Source organism: Malaclemys terrapin, chromosome 1 (assembly GCF_027887155.1).
Source record: "Malaclemys terrapin pileata isolate rMalTer1 chromosome 1, rMalTer1.hap1, whole genome shotgun sequence".
In the NCBI taxonomy this organism is placed as follows: domain Eukaryota; kingdom Metazoa; phylum Chordata; order Testudines; family Emydidae; genus Malaclemys; species Malaclemys terrapin.
The window spans coordinates 301,599,178-301,608,012 of record NC_071505.1 but is presented as its reverse complement, the minus strand read 5'-3'; positions in this window follow the sequence as shown (position 1 = coordinate 301,608,012).

Here is an 8,835-nt window from a genome sequence, read left to right as displayed (position 1 = left end):
TAGGATAACGAGCCTTGTGGATAAGGGTGAAGCGGTGGATGTGGTATACCTAGACTTTAGTAAGGCATTTGATACGGTCTCGCATGATATTCTTATCAATAAACTAGGCAAATACAAATTAGATGGGGCTACTATAAGGTGGGTGCATAACTGGCTGGATAACCGTACTCAGAGAGTTGTTATTAATGGTTCCCAATCCTGCTGGAAAGGCGTAACGAGTGGGGTACCGCAGGGGTCTGTTTTGGGACCGGCTCTGTTCAATATCTTCATCAACGACTTAGATATTGGCATAGAAAGTACGCTTATTAAGTTTGCGGATGATACCAAACTGGGAGGGATTGCAACTACTTTGGAGGACAGGGTCATAATTCAAAATGATCTGGACAAATTGGAGAAATGGTCTGAGTTAAACAGGATGAAGTTTAACAAAGACAAATGCAAAGTGCTCCACTTAGGAAGGAAAAATCAATTTCACACATACAGAATGGGAAAAGACTGTCTAGGAAGGAGTACGGCATTATAGTGGACCACAAGCTAAATATGAGTCAACAGTGTGATGCTGTTGCAAAAAAAGCAAACATGATTCTGGGATGCATTAACAGGTGTGTTGTGAGCAAGACACGAGAAGTCATTCTTCCGCTCTACTCTGCTCTGGTTAGGCCTCAGCTGGAGTATTGTGTCCAGTTCTGGGCGCCGCATTTTAAAAAAGATGTGGAGAAATTGGAAAGGGTCCAAAGAAGAGCAACAAGAATGATTAAAGGTCTTGAGAACATGACCTATGAAGGAAGGCTGAAAGAACTGGGTTTGTTTAGTTTGGAAAAGAGAAGACTGAGAGGGGACATGATAGCAGTTTTCAGGTATCTAAAAGGGTGTCATAAGGAGGAGGGAGAGAACTTGTTCACCTTAGCCTCTAAGGATAGAACCAGAAACAATGGGTTTAAACTGCAGCAAGGGAGGTCTAGGTTGGACATTAGGAAAAAGTTCCTAACTGTCAGGGTGGTTAAACACTGGAACAAATTGCCTAGGGAGGTTGTGGAATCTCCGTCTCTGGGGATATTTAAGAGTAGGTTAGATAAATGTCTATCAGGGATGGTCTAGACAGTATTTGGTCCTGCCATGCGGGCAGGGGACTGGACTCGATGACCTCTCGAGGTCCCTTCCAGTCCTATAATCTATGAATCTATGAATCTATGAAAATTCATACCTAATCTATCTCCCAAAGCAGCGGCTTTGAGAAAACTCCTAGAGAATAAAAATGAACTCTGTTGGGATGGAGAACAGGAGGAATCATGGAAAGGTTTAAAACAACAACTGATACAAAAACCAGTGTTGATGTTCTATGCACCAGTAAGGCCTATTAAAATCTCAACAGATGCTTTACAGTCTGGGTTAGGTGCAGTGATTTTACAGAAGCATGATGATTGTTGGCAACCTATGGCATATGCATCCAGATCACTGACTGAGGCAGAACCAGATACACAGAGATTGAGAACGAGCTTTTAGAAATATTGTTTGCTTGGGACAGATTCAGTCAGTATATTTATGGCCAGACAGCAGAAGCTGAAACGGACCAGAAGTCCCTGATAGCATTAGTTAGCAAACCATTTGTGACAGGGTGGCCTAGGCCCAGAGGCCCTCTGCTGAAGGCCTCATGGTCCTGTCACACCTGACCCAGGAAAGGAGCAGTGGAGCTAAGTCCTCCAAGAGGCTTAGAGAGATTCTGCAGGAACACAGCCAATCAGGGAGAGGCTGTAAGAGGCTAGCCAATCAGAGGGTTGGAGGCTAGTATAAAAGGAGCTGCAGTGCAGACCAAACACAGTTCCTTGCTAGAGCCAGAGGAGTGCAGATGGTGCTCCTGGCTGGCCAAAGGGAACTGCAGCACTATGGACAGCTCAGTGCTGGCAGGGACCAGGGGAGTGAGAAAGAGCTCCTAGCTGGCTGCTGGGCCTGAACATAAAAGAGCCCTGAGGTAAGGGTAAAACTTTGATGAAGGCTAGGGCCATGGGGAAGTGCTCCAGAGAACTGAAAGCAGTTTCATTAAAAGGAGATGGTGGCATGTAGCTGTATTCCCCTGGGGTGGGACCCGAAGCAGTGGGTGGGCCCAGGTCCCCTCCATAGGCCTACAATTGGACAGTGATAAACCCCAGAAGGGAATCTGAACTACTTAGTGGCCCAGCTGGAGAGCTGGGGCCAGAAGGGCCCAGGGATGGTGAAACCATTCCCTCAGAGAGGAAGTCCTCAGAGTACGGCCTGATACCAGTGCTGGGACTGTTTAAAGACCGCAGTCAGACCTGACCAGAAGGGGTGCTCATGAGAGTTGGGTACCACGTAATTACACCATTAAATGACTGTAGATTAAGGATTCAAACAAAGATGATAAAGCTGAAAAAGTATGATTTGGTTGTGACCTACTTGCCCAGTTAATTCGTGTTCACTATAGATGCACTTTCCAAAGCAGAGACTCTCACCACAAAACCAAAGAAGACCTTAGAGATAGAGATGTAAGCCTATATAGATAGGATTGTATAGCCAATTCCTGTAGCTAACAGGAAACTGCAGCAAATAAGAAGGGAAATGGAGAAAGATGAATCATAGGTGATCCTTAAGAAATGATAAATGAAGAGTGGCCTAAAGAAATAATCAGTTGTTGTCCAAGCATAAGAGACTATTGGAACTGCAGACATGAACTTACAGTGATAGATGGGGTAATTTTGAAGGGCAGTAAAGTTGTAATTCCAATGAGCCTCTGAAAAGAAATGCTACAGAAGGTCCACAAGGGTCATTTAGGAATTGAGAAGTGCAAACAACAAGCACAAGAGGTGCTGTATTGGCCACGGATCAATCACAACATCACTAATGTGGTAGGAAACTGCTTTTCATGCTTGAAATACAAGCCATACCAACAGGCAGACCAGCTGAGACCTCTTCCAGTTCCACAAAGACCTTATGAGAAGGTAGGCACTGACTAATTTACCTGACAATTGATTGTATTTAATAGTCAATGATTATTATTCTCTGTATCCAGAAATTTGCACACTGCACAGTACTAATAGTAAGTCAGTGATAGCCGGCATGAAGGGAATCTTCTCCAGACATGGAATTCCAGATGAAGGCTTTAGCGATAATGGGCCCCAATTTTCCAGTGCAGATTTTAGGCACTTTGCAATAGATTGGGGGCAATTTGGGATTTTCATCACAAAACATTAAATCCAATCAAATGGACTTGTGGAAAGGTCTATACAGACAGTAAAGAACCTTATGAAAAACAATTTTGACAGTGGGGGAGATTTATATAAAGCTTTACTGGTTTATGGACGTACACCTCTGGAGAATGGCTTTTCTCCAGCTCAGCTGTTAATAGGAAGAAGTATCAGATCTAATTTACTAGTTACTGATAACTTGCTGAAATCTCATAACAATGAAACTATGCAGAAGATGAAAGAAAATCAGAAGTGGAAGCAGAAATATTATTTTGACAAAAGGGTCTGTGAGCTCCCCGCTCTTAATTCAGGTGATAGAGTGTGCCTGAGGGATTGCACCTCTAATACTTGGGGTCAAAGGGGTACCATTTGATGGTACAGCTGCATCCAAGGTTTTATGTAGTCCAGACAGACCAGAGGGACTCATTTCAGTGTAATCGAAGAGATCTAAGAGTAATCCCAGAAAGTTCCAAAACACTGACAGTTAATGTGGACTCTGGCATTTCCCAACTGACTGATCATTTATCAACAGACAATGCAGAAACTGGCAAGGAACAAGAGAACAACTCAGACTCTAATGAAAGGCTGACACTGAGAAGATCAGAGAGGGAGATTAAACATCCTGAAAGACTCCTAGAGACTTACTAACCTGCCTGGAGAAGGGGTATTTGAGGAAAGTGAGTGGTAAAGACTCACTCAAGAGTGATGTGCTGGTAATCTCTCCTCTCTAGATAGTTGGCACATTGGGTTTATGGAAATGTACTAGATGGGTTGAAAATTTAATGTATGTGTTATTTGAATTCAACAGGTTGAGAATTATGTGCCGAAGATGACTGGGTGGTTCAGGATTAGGGTAGAAATTTCACTTCCAGGTTTGAGTCCTGCCCAGATCAGGATTTAGAGGTGGTTTGGTGACCTGACCATGATGATTGAGTTTCCAGTTGCAGTTTCTACTTAGCAGAGGTCACATCACAAAAACTACCATTACAATTTAAGCTTACTTTTAGCTGTGTAGTTGGTCTCAGTAGAGATCCCAAAGCCTGAATGGGAATGGAGGTGGAACTACTCTTGCTCCCTAGCTCAGAGGTGGTCCCTGTGATCTAGCCTTGAGAAACACTCATGAGGCCATGTAGAGGAGTTTGTACTGATGCTACCTGTGCTTATATCTGTTCTGTGAATAGAGGATTCCAGTTTGCAGTGCTGTAAAGATTCAGATAACAATAAAAATGGAGTGGGAGGGGGGATTATATCCTGGCTCTTTGGTAGGAAGAGGATTCAGCACATCGTGTGAAAATTTACTTTTATATCTGGATTAACAGCAAGTCACCAGCTCTCACCTATTTTTTGCAATGCCTCATCATGCACTCTGCTGAGAACATAACACCCACTTCAGAATCCTGCAGCTGCTGGCCTATAGGGGTAAGGAAAACACATATTTTGCAACAACATTGCATGGCTTTATAGTGTTTTTAATATTATGTAACTTTAGCACCCTTGTGGCCAAGATGGGGTCTGCTCTGCAGGCAGCTCTAGCCAAGATAAGGCATGTGCAGGAACTCAGCAGGGAAAATCCCTTCTGCCCCAGGGGCACCTGTTCCAATCCTCTCCCTGCCCTCCCGCCCCCCGGCATGAACCCACACACACACTGGACTAGTACAATGAATATAGGAATGGGAAATATTTATTCACAGATGGTTGAATGGAGAAAAACGGGGAAGATAGGGGGAGTGGTAAAACAGAGTTACATTCAATACAAGGCCCCACAGGCCCAGTGGTACCACAGTCTGAGAGGGCAGACACAGAGCAATGCATCTACTCTCAGAGTTTAGGAATCCTGGGCAAAGTTCCAGTCCAGTGCTGAGTCTTGGGTGCTCCTAGTCGTCTTCGGCGCCAGTGAACTTTCCCCAACAAACCCCTCTCTGCAAACCCACACAGAGCAACCACCTCCCCACTTAGGGTACATCTACACTACAGTGGGGCGTCGATTTAAGATACGCAAATTCAGCTACATGAATAGCGTAGCTGAATTCGACGTATCGCAGCCGACTTACCCCGTTGTGAGGACAGCGGCAAAATCGACTTCTGTGGCTTTCTGTCGGCGGCGCTTACTACCACCTCCGCTGGTGGAGTAAGAGCGCCGATTTGGGGATCAATTGTCGCGTCCCAACGGGACGCGATAAATCGATCCCCGAGAGGTCGATTTCTACCCGCCGATTCAGGCGGGTAGTATAGACCTAGCCTTAGATAGCTACAGCCTCCCTCCTTATTCCCAATTGCAAAATTACAAGCCCCAGCACTCACAGGCCCCATACAGCTCTGGGCAGCCGTGATACTGGGTCCAGCTCCAGTTTGTCCTTCTTGGGTGATTCCTCCTTGGCACAGGGCTCCTCCTGGCTCCTGTCTTGGGGCATCCCTGATCGCAGCTCTGTCTCTGCGAGGCTTCAGGCAGGTTCTCAGCTGCTTTGCTATGTGAGGGCCTGCTTGCTGCAGCCCTTCTGTCTGGAGCACCAGATACACACACCCTGTTGCTCTCCCTCTCTCTGCCTCCCCAAAACAGCACTTCCTCATCCTGACAAAGATTTAAAGGGGCCATGTTCTCTAAACCCCAAAGATCTTACAATTATTTTATAACCTAAACTTTGTTTTTTAAAATATGTAGGTCTCACTTTAGTGCTGACAACAGTAGTATGCTACCTCTCACTTTTACTACCACCTCTAGTTCTTAGTACAACAAATTACCTATTTGGCCCCAGAGGCTTTTACTAGCTTGGTGCCAGCTAGGCCTTCTTGTGTTCTGGTTTTAGCCTGTTTCCATGTGGCCCAAAAATCTGTCCTATCTACATCTTCAATTGGATATGTTATTCTTCACAGCCTAATCCTATATGGTGTCAGATAGTATTGCTGTGTACTATTTCTGTCTTATACCCTAGAAGTGGCTGCATTTCAGTGATGCTTTTATATAGTATATTATACATTTTGTAAAGAGCTTTGGGATTCTTCTGGATGAATGGTGCTATGTAGATATAAGTCATTATCCTTATAGAAGGTAATTTTGAAACCCTGTTTGGCTGTATCTTCATTTTCCTAGCTTGGCTATTTTAGAAAGGGTATCAATTCCTAGTGCACATTGCAGAATTATATCATCTCACTCCATTGCTTCAGTTTTCTAGATGTTATAAGCATTCTCTTTCCCTAGTAGTCATCATTTCATTGAGCTCTTACTGTAGATTGCAATTGTGACAGTGACCCCCATAAGGCTTTATGGAAATATGCTTATGAATATATGACATAACTGGAATATGTTCTGTGCTACATATGCCATGCAACATATCTATGGAAAGGTTATGATCTACTGAATCTATTAATACTATTTGTATGCATGTATTATTTTTGTATTCAAAGTTATGAATATTGGCGGTGTACTGGCTTGATTTCTAAATACTTAGTAGAGAATCTGGTCAGTTCCTGGAGAAAGGAATTCACAAAGTAAAGTGCCCAATCAAGAAGTACTTAAGGAACAATGCATCTTGGAATGCTCCAATCCACATAAAGAAGTCTTCCTGGAGACATTCAAGATACCATGTGGGCAATGGCTTCTGCTTGTAAAAACTGAGTCATGCAGGGACATGCGACTTGCCCAGGTGACTCCAGAACTCCATCTTGGAGCTGGGCTTTGCATGGAGAGAGAAGAGGGTCTCCACCCACAAGAGAGTCTATTTAAGCCAGTGGGAGACCCCTCCATTTTGTCTTCAGCTGGCTAAAGAGAGAGCCTCTCCACCCCCAAAGATACCTGAAAGAAACTGGAACAAAGGACAATAACTACAGGGGGTGTGAGTGATTGCTGGACCCAGACTAGCAGGAGACTAGTCTGTAAAAGGAAGCTTACTGGAACTGGTGAGGTTTTATCTGTATTCAGTTTCTTAGACATAGACTTGCATGTTCTATTTTATTTTACTTGGTAATTCACTTTGTTCTGTCTGTTACTACTTGGAACCACTTAAATCCTACTTTCTGTATTTAATAAAATCACTTTTAACTTATTAATTAACTCAGCTCTGCATATCTCTCTATCAATGTTATAGAGGGCAAACAATTTATGAGTTTACCCCGTATAAGCTTTATACAGGGTAAACAGATTTATTTCGGTTTCAACGCCATTGGGAGTTGAGCATCTGAGTGTTAAAGACAAGAACACTTCTGTAAGCTGCTTTCAATTAAGCATACAGCTGTTAGGGGACATGGTTCAGACCCTGGGTCTGGGTTTGCAGCAGGCAGGTGAGTCTGGCTCAAACCAGGCAGAGCACTGAAGTCTTAAGCTGCCAGGGCAGGAAAACAGGCATAGAAGTAGTCTTGGCACATCAGTTGGCAGTCCCAAGGGGGTTTCTGTGATCCAACCCGTCACAGCAATTACATTTTAAATCTCATAGCAGTCACCTTGAGGCAGCTTGTTTGTCCTTCAGATAAATTCCAAGCCTGAAAGCTGTTGGTAATACCTTATTATACTCTATGTAGATCATCTTTACAAACCACTTAAGTGTTAACAAAGTAAATTCTTTCAAAACGACAGAGTCCAGTGTTAGACAGGATTTATTTTCACTTCCAAGAAAAATCTATCCCAGTTGCAATATAGCTGGTTTGTGGGAGAGGGTTAGAAATCTCTCATGGGAGAAAAACAAAGGGCTGTAATGCTATGCTGGTGAGTGTATTTAGCATAAAACCTTTTCATAATTAAAGCTGTGGACAAACATAGTTTATGCTTTAGAGGCAGCCAGTAAAGAAACAATTTGGATTACTCATCTGTTTGCCACTTCTGAGACCCAGTATCAGCTGATAGCTGCACATAAATACTCTACATAGTTCAACAAACAAATGTTAACAAATGCATGTAGAAAAAAACCTCCTGGTAAACAACCTTCACAAAAAAACCTCACAGAGAAGCTGTTACCAGTGGAAGTGAATAACACAGCATATTTGCTTTAGGTATGGGTTTCTACAAGTTGATGTGTACATTTGTCCCTTGCAAAGCAATTAGTGTGATTGCAGATCGGCTTGAAGCTCTCTGAAGCACTAATTTAGGCCATGCAATACACTCGTTATCTAACTGAAGAAATGTGCAGATGCAGCTACACTAGTGTAATTACACAGAGGTTGTGGTCTCTCGGAATAAGGTCAGCCAAATTGCACAAATCAGGATTTCCAATAGTCTGAATATAAAAATTACTGACCCTCCCACTTTACTTGCTACTACCCATTAGCATTCAGTTGAAGGGGACGTTATGAAAGATTGTGCGGTGGCACACCTGGGACATTCAGCAGCAGCAAATGCCTTATACATGAACATATTCACAGTGTCTGGCAGCAGCAATTCAATTTTTTCTTATTCTTTAGGTCTGTGATTCAACTCTTCCATAACCACTTAAATCCCATGGCTCAGCATGTGTCATGTATGGCTGAAAATCGTGTTCTAATGGCCCATAAACTGTCAAAAAGGGAGGTGCCACTGCCCCGTTGAGTCAGCACAAGTCTTTCTGTGGGAACGCTGTAGAGGTTAGACTCTGTGGATTTTGGGAGGGTGGTCAACCAGTGTGGGAAGAGGGTTCTGTGCAAGCTGAGGAAGCCTGCTTTCTGAGGAGGA